We start from the raw sequence: 15586 nt of genomic DNA on the forward strand, positions 1-15586 counted from the left end.
AAGTAGCCAGCATTTGAAGTAAGAAGGTAGGAATATGAGAAAAATGATATCTTCTCAATTTCAAGGAATCTGTGGCAAATCATTTGTAATTTTCTGAGAATTTTTGTTTCAATGTTGCTTGAAGTTATAGGATGTTAATTATTATTTTGATATATATGGAAAAAAATCCTACACAGACCATATACAGAAGTGTTAATGGTAGGAAGATTTTATATGGGAATAAAATAATTACTTTGTAGAAGAGGAAACTGACACTCAAAGAAGATACAGTAATGGATCAAAAGCTGATTAGTAGAGAAATGGGCCTGGCATTCATATTTTCTCATCCATAGCATGTCATGTTTCTCCTAACAACAGCAATTCCCAGTTGCCCAATTTAAGAATTATTTAGGGCATTTATTAAAGATGAAAATTTCCAAACATTGTTCCAGAAAATTTTGAGTCATTAAATCTGGAATGAGCCCCAGGAGTTTGCATTTTAATAAACATCCTAGGTGATTCTAATACTGAGGCAAGTTTGGGAATCATCACCTCTGATTATTTTAATGACTGAATTATTTGTTCTTGCTACAATGCAGACTTTGTTGCTGAATGTAAAAATGACAGTTTCAGTTAAAGTGCAACAAATTGCCAACTATCCTATATGTATGTGAAGAAAACTAAAAAATCTGCAATGTTTGAATAAGCTGTTTGTTTTGCCCATTTAGAAATTAGTAAAGATGTACTAAGCAAAGAGATTTGAATTTGGTATAATAACAAAATGTATACATCCCATATGTTAGAAAAAAAAATATATGTCCTAAAGAGCCCCTGTCTCACAGTCTTGCTTTCTATAATAAATCTAACCTGGTCTCAAAGACCCTGAGGACAGTCCCTTTAACAGCCTTCTCTTAACATTCCTTGATCTCTTCTCTTTTGATAACTTCCACAACCTCACCACTTCAGCTTTGTGTCCCCTAGGTCACACCTCATACTTTGCAGTCATCCAGAGCTGTAATACATCTGAAAACTTAAAACTCTGTTCTTCCAATCTTTGACTGTAAATCCCCATCCTTCCAGATGCTACCTACTTTTGACATACATTTTATTCACTGAGAACTCCAATTTTCGCTCTCTCTCTCTCTCTCTCTTTTTTTTTTTTTTTTGTTTGTTTTCTGCTTATACTTCCCTGTACTGTACTCAGGCTACACTGGTATTCTTTCTGATTTTTAAACACGATAAGATCTTTTCTCTATGTGGAATATTCTTCTGCTAGCTTTCATGTGGTTACCTCTTCAAACTTCAGGTCCTAGTGATATGTTTGCACCAGAGGCATTTTTTATGTCTATCTATTGCAGAAACTGACCCCTTCTTCTACTAATTGTCTTCTTAGCATCCTACTGCTACTGCTCACAGCTCTTTTAACAACCTGTTAAAATGAATATTTTATATACATATTTATTTACTTGGACAATAAGAATAGGCTATAAGTTCTATGAAGGCAAGGACCATGATTTTTTACTATTCTATTTCCAGCATCCAATATAATGTCTAGGTTATAGCAGTGACCATACTATGTTCACCAGGACATACATTTTTCACACTAAAATCGCTTCTTCCATACTCTTTGTCTTAACAAAAGGAACATTTAGAAAAAATATAGAGTTTCTCAGAAACTATTTGATAGAACAAGTCAACAACTAATCTATTTCAGATGAGGATTTCAAACGACAAGAAGCCAGAGAAAAAAGACAGATGATCATGAACACCTTGTTCATCAACTAGGTAAAGCTAATGTTAAAATGTTTCAGGATGTTTAACCCCTAAAGTTTATTTTAAAATATTATATTTATTTTAGTTGCTATTCCATTACATGCTCAAATTATTTTCACCTATCCCAAACATATTGTGCAGTGACTCATCAGACAGCTGTGACAAGTAAACATACACAGTGCATTTTTAGAGCAGCAAATATGGGTGTACACATTTATAGTACAACCAAAATTAAACCTGATTTGAAAAAAAAAAAAAAAAGTGAATTCTTCAGCCTGGACCACCATTGTGCCATTTTCCTCTTTAGAACCTACATTTCCATGGTACAGTTTTCAGATCACCTCTCACCTTTAAATGCCAGAATTAATGGAAAATCATCCCTTTTTCTGTGTACTACTTTGCTAGAGAAGCCCTTCTGCAATGAATGTTGAACACTGTTAAGCCCTATTTATGGCTTTAATAGCTCTGCATTAATGAAAAAATCAGATACCCTTTATGTACCCACCTCAGGGGTTCATCTAGGAGATATTCTATTGATGTGAAAGAGAGTCAAATTGATTTCTGCCAAAGATGAGAAAGTAGCAAAAGGCTCAAACTGCATGTGGATAATGAAATGATTTGTTTTATCACAAATATTCACTGCACGTGTCTTCTCCTTATTTCTTCTAATAGTTTTCCCTTGCTTTTCATATAGCTCAAATTCTGATGTTAAACTGTTATGTGTATCCAGAGAAAGAGGAAATGAAGAAGATCTCATAACATTTCAGGAAGAAGAGAGTTAAACACAGAGTTGTCATTCCTGCATTTTCATTTCTGTGTTCATGGTTATTTGGATAATTGGAAAGTATGCTTTTTCAGATGAGTTAGACTTCCTGGAACAATTATATCAAGGTCTTAATCACTGCATCTGTAAAAATGAGGTAAGATGTGGGAGGCTAAGAACTTTCTAGCACAAAACTGTATTTTTTCCCCTCTCTCCTTTAAAATACCAGGAATTTCCAAGCTATCAACATTTGCTGAATCTAGCTATGAACAGTTTTCAAAACTAGTCTGTGTGTCATTTATTTTCAAAATACGTTCCATTTCAGTAGGTCTCCATGAAGTGAAAACATTTGCCATAATGGATAAATTTCATCAGGGAGCTCCTTTAACAGTGTTCTAAATGAATAGAGTAAAATCATTGCAAAGATACAATCACAAGAAGTAAACCTCTTTTTAAAAATGTGCTAAAATTTAAAGCTGAGTCTTATTCTGCAAATTGGACAATATCCCAGGTGTTTTGTTAAGAGTGAGTGAGTGCTGTAGAGAAGTCTGAGACAAAAAAAAAAAAAAAATCTGGAGTAGAATCAGCTGGATTAGATACAGCTAGACTAGGTCTAGTTGTAAAAGCAAGACCACCATGGCCAGGGGAGTTGACAGTGAACCTGACACAAGCCAGGAGTCATGATGGTGCCAAGGTCAAATCAATATCAATGAAAGGTGCCTCGGGCAAGGCAGAGAATAGGAGAACCAGAAACTAATGACTCAGATTCAAATATGAGATCACAAGATGAAGCAAAAGCCACCTCAAACAAGAAGTAACAGGAAGGAAGGCAGTCATAAGCCACCAGCCAGAGTGTATGTGTGGAGACAGGTATTTTTTCCTGATCATAAAGCCAAAGAGGAGATAAAAATTCAGGCAGGAGTTCATGTGGTATTTTATTTTGATTCGAATGTAAGTAGTCATCACAATCAATGGATAAAATTAGTCATCCTCACCAGTTTGTATGTACAAACTCTTAAGAATGTTGGATAGTCCAAATATATCTGCAAAAGTGAGTGAGGTAGACCTCTATAAACTTATGTGGAGTAATTTTCAGGATATATATTTTTCAAGTGCAAAAGAATACAGTATGCAGCTTTTTAATTTTTTTTATTTTTAAAAGATTTTATTTATTTATTCATGAGACACACACACACACAGAGAAGGAGAGAGAGAGAGGCAGAGACACAGGCAGTGGGAGAAGCAGGCTCCATGCAGGGAGTCTGACGTGGGACTCTATCCTGGGTCACCAGGATCACGCCCAGGGCCAAAGGCAGGCACCAAACCATTGAGCCACCCAGGGATCCCTAGTATGCAGCTTTTAATTAAATAAAGAAAAGCAAATAAGAAAATATCAATAAATCTGCTCATTTGTGCAAAACACAATTCAGGTAATAAAATTCAGAAATAAGTAAGATGGGTTACTTTCAGGGGTGGCAAAAACAGAGTGTTAAGAATGGGGAAGTTCTAAGAGGAAGGGAGTTTCTCAGATAAATTTCTCTGAGTATATCTTCACGTATGAGGGAAGGACTGAAAATGGAATATAAAAATAAATGGACCTAAGCCTATTGCAAATGAATAACATGGCTTCATTGAAGGGGCAGAGGAAAATAGACTAAGTAACTTCATTAACGAATATTTTGAGGAGTGCTTGGTGGCTCAATCAGTTAAGCAACCAACTCTTGGTGTTGGCTCAGGTCATGATCTCAGGGTCTTGAGAACAAGCCTCAGATGGGGCTCTGCACTGAACACAGAGTCTGCTTGAGATTCTCTCTCTTCTTCTCTGCCCTTTCCCCTGCACACACTTTCTCTCTCTCTCAAATAAATAAAATACTTAAAATATAAATACGTAAATAAATATTTTGAAAGATACTCTAAGGCTAAAGAAGAAAAGAACTATACACAAATATCATACTCCAGTTAGTAAATTTGATTTTCACTGGGGTATGGATTAGCAATTCTGAAGCTATTGTATGTAAATATATTTTATAGAAATAGATTGTGGGTAATGAGACTCAAGTTTCTTGTGACCAAAGAAAAGAGCTATAAGAAAAGGAAGTGGGAAAGCTAGAATGAACTCATGCTATTGGACTAGAATTGGAAATATCAATTGGAACTCATGGATTTTGTTATAAATAATGTGAATAGATAAGGAGATGTAGATGTATGGATATATGAGTTACTGTTCATATAAATAGTTTTTAGCTGTAACCACTCAGAAAGCATAAGAGCAATGACATTCCAGTGGTGTTAAGAACACTATATGCCTAGATCTTGGTTTCTATAATTCTCAAAAGAATGAAAAACACTGGGAAAAAATGGTTGACTCTAGGTCTGGGAAGTTACTGAGGAAGTACAAGATGGGTCTGGAACAACTCTGAGTGCTGGAAAGTAAAGAAGTGTTAAAACAAAATAGATAAGGATCACAGAGCCAATTTAAGAAGGCTCCCAACTGCCAAAGCTGGGAACATTTGGGGAATACACTAAACAATGATAAGCAGTGGATGTTAGCCCAACAAATAAAATAAGTATCCATGAGTCTACATTGATATAAAGAACTAAATGCATTAATAAATAAATGGGATAAGAGGGACACCTCTTCCTTACGGTAGAAGGAATAATAAATAATAAACATAGAAGAATGAAAACTTGCCATTTGGTAAACATTTTTTGTAGTTAGTATTTGCAGACAAGAGTCATCAATGAATGCTAAAATTAGAGGGAAAAAGTATGATGATAAACAAAATATTTGCATAGTCTCAAAATATATCCCCACAAAATATTTATTCATTTCAAAAGGAAAAGTAGAAATTTTACTGTAGAAAAGCTTGGCAAAAATCAGTAATTAACCCCATCAGGAGTAAGACAGATCATCAATTACTAAATGTTTTCCTAAACTCTGGAGTCATTTATCTGAAAGCTTTAACACAGAAACACCACTTCCATTGAAGTGATTTTCTCCCTTCTGACTTTTGGGTACAGTATTCCACAGAATGTATCCAGTGGAACCAATAATGTTGTGGACTTGCTTGGAGTTTCAGTTTGATGACAAGGAAGCTCTTATATATGTCTGCATTTATCGAAAGATTCTAGCATGGGAGCTGTTATTTAGACAGTTTTGACCAAATGATAGTCCCTTTCTTTTAAGGAAAAAGACTATGACAGAGATGATCTGACCAACTGAATGAATCCTGCCGGGTGATAGATGTTATGGCTGTGTTTCTTATAGCAGTCACATAACTTGAGGGCTAACTGAGAAAACTTAAGTCCTTACCTACACAGACTTGCTGTATGTCTTCCAGGAAGTTCCTATCACTACAGCCATAAGCCAAAATGATGCTATGACTATCATGCAGAAATGTACTTCCCCAAAATTATCCTATAGAATACTGATCTTAAGGGATGTTAAATGGTGTTCAGTAAGGAAGAAGTGGAGAGCTCTCATTTGAAAATATACTCATATAAAAAATTAAAATATCCAGGTATTTGACTGCCATTGTAAAAACAAAGCCAAACCAATTAAAATTGTTACTTCTAGCACCAAATTCCTAATTCAGATACCTAAATTTAGATATGATTCTTGAAGATCATATCTGATTGCATTAAACAAGAATCAATTAAGTTTAGGAAATACCAAGTTAATATTTAACACATGATTTACCAAAGTCTTAGTATGTCTTCAAATTGTATTATGTATTTTCAAGAGGAAGGAAATATTGTGCAGCATTTCACAAATGTGTTCTATCATATCAACCACCTCCACTACCTTTTTTTCCAAGAATCTCTTAAGGGTTATGGAAAGAGCCCAAATGTCTATTGACTGATGAATGGATAAAGAAAATGTACTGTACACACACACACACACACACACACACACACACACACATATAAATGGAATATCACTCAGCCATAAAAAAGAATGAAATCTTGCCATTTGCAACAATGTGGATAGAGCTAGAGAGTATTATTCCAAGTGTAATAAGTCAAAGAAAGAGAACTACCATGTTATTTAACTCATATATGGAATTTACAAAACAAAACAAATGATCAGAGGGGAAAAATGAGAGAGGCAAACCAAGAAACCAACTCTTAACTATATAGATAACAATCTGGTAGTTACCAGAGGGGAGGTAGATGGAGGATAGGTTAATAGGTGTTAGGGATTAAAGAGGGCACTTGTGATGAGCACTGGGTGTTGTTATCTAAGTGTTGAATCACTAAATTGTTCACCTAAAATTAATATTACACTAGATGTTAACTATCACTTAAATAAAAACAAAAAATATTCAATTGGTAAAATAAAAAAGGATTCTCTGGAACATATTTTGAGAAATAGTTGAGAAATAAATTAATCATCCAGTAATCTTCAACTATAATAAATAACCATAGAAAATTAAAGCTTTTATGCTTACAGTTACACTGGGAAGTTAAGGCTTACACTTAGATATCAATAAGATAAGATATCAATAAGATTCAATAAAGAATCATATAATAAAATACTAAAATGGTTCAAATGATCATTTCCATAGAGAATATCAAGATGGATTAGAATCTGCAGAGGAGCAGAGACTGAAGCTGGGCTTTGATGTGTGAATAGATTTTGCATACGTAGACAACAGAATCACACAGAATGCTCCACACACAGTAGGTATTGATTAAGTGCTTGTTAATTAACCAACTAGCCTAAGCCGTATAGCTCTCGGAGGAAGCATGGCCTGGCTCAAACCAGAGAGGAGGCACTAGTAAACTTTCCATCTGGCAGTGATGCTGGGGAGGTGCCTTTGCAGGAAAATCATTAGAGTCTATGTGATGAGCACTTTCTCCAGTCACCTGCTGGGAGACCATTCAGGCTGTTAGGCTTACCCTGGAATTCTTCCTTGAAAGATGAAAACTTGGCTGAAATGTTGAGGGCTTGAGGGTATAGTATATCATCTCCATCTGTCTCCAAGAGTATATAAGAATATCTCTCTCCTGAGGAAGAACTAGACCGTTAAGTTATGACTCTGTCATCACTCCCTACACTTACTTTCCACTCAATCAAAAATACCAGCTAAGCAAGATCATATAAGCAGGGCACCATGACAGATATTATAATATAGCAGGTAGGAATACTATGTCAATTTATCCAGGATGAACAAGGCCAATGTATACTTTGTTAAAGCCTTCTGAAGTGTATGATTCATACCTTGTCCATCTGTGCATTCCTTCACCACCCAGTGATCATAGCGTGTACTCAGTAAATAACCTCACCTTCACTTAGCTGGGACATGGCTCAAATAATACATTCAGAACACAACAGGAGCAATAATATTTGATCATAAATGATTAAGTTATTTGAAATAAAGTTTGGACATTCTGGTAACATGTCAGGCCAAATAAACACTGATAGGGACCTCTACTTCTGCTAACATTAACAACAACAACGACAACAACAACAAAACAAATTGAAACACTAGAAAATATCAGTAGGAAAGATAATGGTAAATAGAAATTTAAAGTGATTTTTATTATTCAGGAGGAATTTAGAGACATAAAGTAGTTTTAGACTCTGTTAACTAACATATATGATAAAAATATAAAGCAGAATCCATATATTCTATCCTTATAAATTCCACAGCTGTAAAGGAAGAAAAATAAAAAGTACACTCAAGTCAATTCCTTTAAAAAGATCAAATGAAGAAAGAAAATCAACTATAATGAACACTAAATAGAAAACATTTTAAAAGAGAGGAGTAGATTTTGGTCAGCATCTATCAGTTATCACAATATAAAGAAATAGGTTACTCTCCCTGTTAGACAAAGATTCTGAAATGGGTTAGAAAAGATAATCCAGCTTATTTTTAGAACATAGTCATAGTCATCACATAATGCTAAATGTTGACACAGAAAGGTTGAAAGCAAAGGAATTAACACACACATCCATATACACACATGCACACACATACACATACTTCAGTAAAATGCTTAACCAAAGAACCCTATGGTATCATTATTATCATACAAAATATAATTAAAGGAAAAAGATCTTTATTGATTTTAAGAAGGTTGTTACTTAATGATAAAATAAAAATCTTACTAATTACCATAACAATCCTGATTCTGTTTATACCTGCCAACAAGGCTTTACAAAGTACACAGGAAAAAAATAGAAAAAAAAAATAGAAAAAAAAAAACCTGAGAAACTCCTAAAGTTATTAGGGAATTTTAACATTTCCATTTGAGGACTGATAAGTCTAGTATTAAATGTGTTTCTTAAAAACTTACACTGTTCATATTACTGTGGTCAAAAATGAAGTCTGAGCTTAATCCTGAAGGTATTATAGAGGTATTATATATAGCAGACTTTTTTTTTTTTTTAAGATTTTATTTCTTTATACATGAGAGACACAGAGAGAGAGGCAGAGACACAGGCAGAGGGAGAAGCAGGCTCCCTGCAGGGAACCCGATGTGGGACTCAATCCCAGGACCCTGGGATCACAACCTGAGCCAAAGGCAAATGTTCAACCACTGAGCCACCCAGGTATCCCTATATAGCAGACTTTTTAAAACAGTTCAAAGATAGCAAGGTCTAATGCCTAATCATATAATCATGTCACATACTGATATTTAGAGTAGCTTTCTTGAAGAATTCTACCTTTCTGATAATATATAAAAGTATACTGCATTAAAATTCAATATTGCCACAAGTTGCCACCATACTTATGAAAAATCCTGATTTGATTCACAAATGACTTGGAATTCCTTTGAAGAGACTTTGATATATACCTTATTATATCAGATTTTATAATGGTCTTTTATTTTTAGATGTAATAACATGAAAAGATAAAATCTCCAGATATTTGGTAGTCTTTACAAAAACATGAATTAAAAAAACCCTCAAATTGTCTCCTTTAATCTTGAATTATTAACTCAGCTATCTACATACAGATATAAATTCCTAAGTATTATATCTGAATGCATTAAAGAAAGGATAAGTAATCTAAAGATGATTTCCTTTGATCCTTTTTAAAACAACATGCATTTACTGAACTCTAATTTTTTACATGCCTGGTATTGCCAATCATAAAATATTGAATATTTGTGAATATACGATTTTGGATATGCTCTTTCATAGAGATTAGGTTCTCAGTTTTCAATAAACAGATCTCTAGAAATACCAAGGATTTTTCTTTAAAAGTTAGAACTGAGTGGTATAAATTATTTATTTGCTCATTGTCGAGATCCTTCTATGAGAATGGGACCTTGTCTATTCAACATCTCATCTCATCATTTAGGATGTGAAGTAAATATTACTTCAATGTATAAATGAATGAACAAAAAACAAAAGCAAGTTGCACCAGGAAAACCTTTATATTAAAAAATAAATACTTCTTTTAAATTGAAAGGTACCTGAGATTTTCAAGGGTCTTTGATTAGGTCCCTGACCATCCCCGGCAGACATGACCTATACAGAAGAATCAAGACAACTTTTCAGAATCTCCTCAATGTTCCTCTAGGCCCAGAATAGGTGCCATTTCTAAAATAACTAAATATAGTCAGGATCTTTAAACACTAGAAAGAGAAGCCATTCACACTATATATGTCTGGACTGAGAATCATGGGCATGTTTTAATTCTGTCCATCTCTAAAGCATTTGTTTAGGACAACATAACAATGGATTCTTTCTGGATGCTACTAGCATAGGGACAAGAGAACTTTATCTACACTGTTCATTCTTTGATTCCAGTGTTTGAAGTCTTCTTAGGAACTTCACACAAGCTCCAAGCCTCTCCCTCTTGCATTACTGTCTTGTTCAGAGCCTCAACCATCATCGCCAAATCAAGCCTTCCTTGTGTTTAATGCTTTCAAGTTAGCTTTCACTAAGATCCTTCAACCTACAGTCTAGACTCCTAGCCCACACAAGAGCGCAATATGCTGTGGTGCAAGGAAGGGAGGGAGGGAGAAAGGAAGAAAAGGAGGAATAAGACATCAAAATTGTATTTCTTTGTTGTTTTTTTTTTTAATTATTTATTTATTTATTCATGAAAGACACACAGAGAGAGAGAGAGCATGAGAGAGAGAGAGAGCAGAGACACAGGCAGAGGAAGAAGCAGGCCCCATGCAAGGAGCCTGATGTGGGACTCGATCCCAAGTCTCCAGGATCAGGCCCTGGGCTGAAGGCAGCACTAAACCGCTGAGCCACCCGGGCTGCCCAAAATTGTATTTCTTTGGGTTAAGCAGGACAATCTCCCAGAATTTTTTGTTTAAATACAAACAGCACAAGGAGGGGTGACTGGGTGGCTCAGTGGTTGAGTGTCTGCCTTGGGCTCAGGTCGTGGTCCGGGGTTTCTGGGATCAAGTCCCGCCTGAGGCTCCCTGCAGGGAGCCTGCTTCTCCTGTCTATGTCTCTGCCTCTCACTGTGTCTCTCATGAATAAATAAATAAAATCTTAAAAGAAAAATAGCACAAGAAGTCTTGAAGATGGGGGTGGGGGGAAGAACCATTAGTTTCTTCATCTGAAATAACTGATCAATCATAAAGTTTTCCTTCAAGGAAGAAAGGGACTAACATGGGAATAGATCCCTGGGCATCCAAGAAGTAAAGGGCCCCAGAAAAGAAATGGAAAGAGCACGGAAAGAGAGATAATAGTACTCCACAACCTAACTTCGCTTATCTCATACGTTTTCCTCAGAGTTTGAATATGTGCAGAATTTGAATGCACCTGAAGCCTTTAGAAGATTCTAGCCTATCTTTTAAGCCCCAATTCTACTCGAAGCAAAAGTTTATAGGCTTAAAAAGTACAATACTTAATTTTATTTGGAGCGGTGGAAGACAGACCTTTAACAGTTCTATTTGTGATAATAATCTGGAAAAGACAAACACTATTTTGCCATACTTGTATGTTTCTATCAAGTCTTACTAAAAGCTATGAGTCAAATAATATAAAAACTCTTATTGTCATCTATTTTTCTGCCTCCTGAATACATAAAACTCCGTTTCACTAAAGACAGCTAATTCATCTTTACCGCATAAAATGTGACTTTTCATAACTCCAAAAAAGTATACACATCATTTAAAACTAAAATGAGAATATCTTTATATGAGCAATAAATATAATAAACATGTTTAAATGTAAATGTAAAACACAAACCTTAGACAATGAGCCTACATAAACACTGTGATATTTAGACATTTGTCAGGCAGTCTTTTTCTGTTTTGACAGCCAACTGAATGTTATATATAGAGAACTCTCTTTGGAAGATAGACTTCCTTGCCTGGTTTCCTTTACTCTGAATACAACTGCAAGACATTTCAATGTGTGGGAAGCATCTATGGTACAGAAAGTTGGAAAACATTCAGGCATGAAGTACCAAAACAGTCAAATACTTGCAAAACCAATATGCTCATCCATAATGATTCATTCTCTATTTAAACCACATTTTCAAAGCCTAGGACAATCCAACCTGTACAGTTCACAAAAGCCTTTTGCTTTTGACCTTCTCACAAACAAGCTTAAAAAAAAGGAATATAGAATCTAAATTTTAACATTTAGTTTTAGAAGGTGTTTTTGTTCCATTGCTCAGAATAAGACAAAGATTAATTGCAATCATGGATACCTTTACATCTTTTATAGTCTTTGTGCATGCATGTGTGTGTGTGTGTGTTTAATTTCTGCTTTATAGTATGAAGAGAGAAACCAACAATGGCACTTCCTGCATAAAAGTGATGATTCCCCAAATCTTGGCTTTTATTTGATTAATACTCTCAGCATGGGCCCATTAGATCTAGCTGAAAATTATCTTTGAGATCCTTGGATATGACGAATGTGTGTGAATTTTAAATTAGTGAAAATAAAATAACAATATTGTTGATGCCTTATCATTTATCTTGACAATTTTTGCCTTTTGTAATTTTTCAGAGACCAGAACTGTAAACAAGTGTATCTTCTCCCATATTCTGCTCATCCTCTGCTTTCGAAGAGAGGCTGTTTGAATTATTCTACCCTGAGAGAAGTATGTTTAAAATATCTTCTTTCACTTTTGATTATGCTTAGTGACTTAATTGCTACAGTGAGTATTTTTGAGCAGTGTAGAATAAGATTCAGAAGAAAGAAGAAACATGATAAAAGTGGTAAACCTGGGGAATATTAGCATTTTGGAGAAATTTGTTTTTTTTAGCATGATGCCAGAAAACATTCTAATATTCTGGGCAACTATTAGAACTCTCCTAGAGAACATGAAGAAAAAATCATAATGAAATCTGGAACTTATTTTAGTTTTAGAATTTTGTCAAATTTGCAAACATAATAGCACATGTCACACTGAAATTTTCTTTCAGATCTGACCAAATAAACTCATTAAGAAATGTGGGTGGAATGAAAAGACCATAATTAAAAAAAAAAAAAAAAGCAATCCTCCCCTGTCTTAAGAAAAATAACAGTGTGTCCATTGTAAGTTCCTTTCAAAGTGTTCAAGGACTGAGAAAATGAAAACATACAAACACTTTACAGAAGAGAATGTCTTAAAGTGTTAAAGGATGGAAATGGTCAGGATGGAAATGCCAATGACCGTATTTTGGTATTCCTATAAATAAACACTCCAGAATGACTAGAATGAAAAAGGCATTACCAAGATTCAGCCAAGACATGCAAATTAGTTGAGCAGTTTGGGAAAATATCTTGCAGTATCTTCTAAAGTGGAACAACAATACTTTGTAGGCCAGCAGTTATCACGGTACACACGTAACGATCGGATTTTATTCTACACCCAGAGACATAGAAAATAATATGCAGAGCAGCACTATTAGTCATAGACTCAACTGGAATCTGCCAAAATGTCGAGCAATCACAGAAAGGGTATATAAATTGTAGCATATGCACACAACGAAAAGTTACACAGCAAATAAAATGAAGAAACTACAGCATGCATGGATAAAAGTGAATCTCAAAAAAAGATGATATGGAGCTAAAGAAATCAGACACATGAGTGCATATTGCATAGACCTATTTATATAAAGTTCAAAAACTGGAAAACTTTATCTGTGATATTAGAAGTTAGAAGAGTGGTTAACCTTATCAGGGATATTGATGGGAAGAGGCACAAGCAGTCTTTTGGGGTGCCTGGTTATGTTCTGGTTTTTACCTGAGTACTAATAATAGGAGTGTGTACACATGAAAATTCATCAATACATGTACTTGTAATTGGGGGTGGGGGAGGAAAGTTATCTTCAATAAAAATCTTACATTAAAAAGCAATTATTCTAAGTGCCCAGAGGAGGATATGCCTGGGAGGGATGTAGGAATGTGTTTAAATTGAATTATGTATTTGAAAAATTTATAGAAGTAACATCTTTTGGCTTAATTACTCTCTCTTTCAACTCTGACTTCTCTTTCTATTCCCTCCATGTCACTGGAGTGGTTGAGGATGTCTTGCGGACCCAGATAAAAGGAAGTTGAGTTGGATACACTGTTTCTTATGAAATAGGAAAGACTGACATAGTTTGCAGTCACTTTTACATTCAGTTACATGATTGGTTACTGTCTTTATATAGGAATGACCTCCAGGAATTCTCTGAGGGCCCAATGTGAGAAGATGTATCGGGACTGGAGATCCTATTAGAAAAGAGTCTGCGACCCTCAGCACTGGACCTATGAGGCTAGTGGAGGAGAAACACAGTTTGAACATACAGATAAAAAACTATTCCATGAGAAGATTTTCCAGTGAATACATATCTAAAATTCTAAGTGAAGGATTTATTTACTTTTGGTGTCTCATCAAAATGAAAGTTCTCACTTGTCAAAAATTGCCAAGGCAGAATAATATGTAATTATGAAAGCAGCATAATTTTTTATGGGAATCAAAGTAGAATTTATCAGGATTCCTGTGTTTGTAGGACACAAACTTAGAGCATCACTAAAACCAGCCTACAGGTTGTGTGTAATGCCCCATGTTTTATGTACTTGCACTATCAATAATTAATAATTAGAATGTGGTCAATCATGTTAGGGAATGACTGAATCATCTCTATTTTCTCTATAGAAAGTGATATAATGAAATCATTGTTAGGAGACAAAGAGAAGGCGGCAAAAAAAAAAAAATCATAGGGAAAAAAAGTAGAAAACAATAGGGATCCCTGGGTGGCGCAGCAGTTTGGTGCCTGCCTTTGGCCCAGGGCGCGATCCTGGAGACCTGGGATCGAATCCCACATCCGGCTCCCGGTGCATGGAGCCTGCTTCTCCCTCTGCCTGTGTCTCTCTCTCTCTCTCTCTCTCTGTGTGACTATCATAAGTAAATAAAAATTAAAAAAAAAAAAAGAAAACAATAAAACATGAAAACAATAACAACGTGTTTATTGTTTTCTGGATTTCATGATCATTTAGTATTTGAGCTTCTCAATTTGTAATTTTGTAAATATTCTCTCATTAGAATACAATTTTTGTACTTGTATTTGAGGTTTTGAACTTTTTTCTTAAGGAAGAGGATACCTCTCCCAGTATAATCTTTTTTTTTTTTTTTTTTTTTTTCCCAGTACAATCTTCTGACACCACAAAACCCAAATCCGCCTTAGTAGGTTCCACTGGCCTGGTATCTCTTTCTCATCAGAATCTTTCTTTAAGTCAATAAAATTGACCTCTCTAAAGGCAGCCTCTCATTTTATTCCACTGCCGTTGCTCTTTGTATCTGAGCAAACCGAGGTGTGGGAATTCACCGGGGCCACAGCTGGGACTGGCCCGACTGCGGGCGGCGGCCCTGGTGCTCTAACGAGAAGGAAGCTTGGCTGCGGCGCTGGTCCACCTCCCGGCGTGTGTCCCGACGCCCCTGCCCCGAGCGCTGGTAACTCCGCCTCGGCCTTCAGCACGAATCCCCCCATTCTCCCGCTACCTGCCCACAGCAACGCGTCAAGAAACTTTTCGTCGAACACACACAGGCGAGTTGGCCGTGGGGGAGACCTGCCCGAGAAGCTACAGTAGACGGAGGAGAGGCGAGGAGGTAGAGCACTCGGGGTCCCCGGGCCGCCTGGTGCTCGCGGCTAGAGAGCAGCCTCAGGCTCAGT

General features: G+C 35.7%; 1 long non-coding RNA gene across 1 annotated transcript; it reads left to right on the forward strand.

Annotated features, from left to right (window-relative positions):
• The first annotated feature begins 1202 nt into the window (after window positions 1-1202).
• On the forward strand, window positions 1203-14799 carry LOC140640949 (uncharacterized). The gene is made up of 5 exons (XR_012037544.1): window positions 1203-1764; window positions 2447-2672; window positions 7084-7198; window positions 12453-12546; window positions 14084-14799. It is a non-coding gene; the product is annotated as an uncharacterized lncRNA (long non-coding RNA).
• Window positions 14800-15586: the final 787 nt, after the last annotated feature.

This window comes from Canis lupus, chromosome 10 (assembly GCF_048164855.1).
Source record: "Canis lupus baileyi chromosome 10, mCanLup2.hap1, whole genome shotgun sequence".
Lineage (NCBI taxonomy): Eukaryota > Metazoa > Chordata > Mammalia > Carnivora > Canidae > Canis > Canis lupus.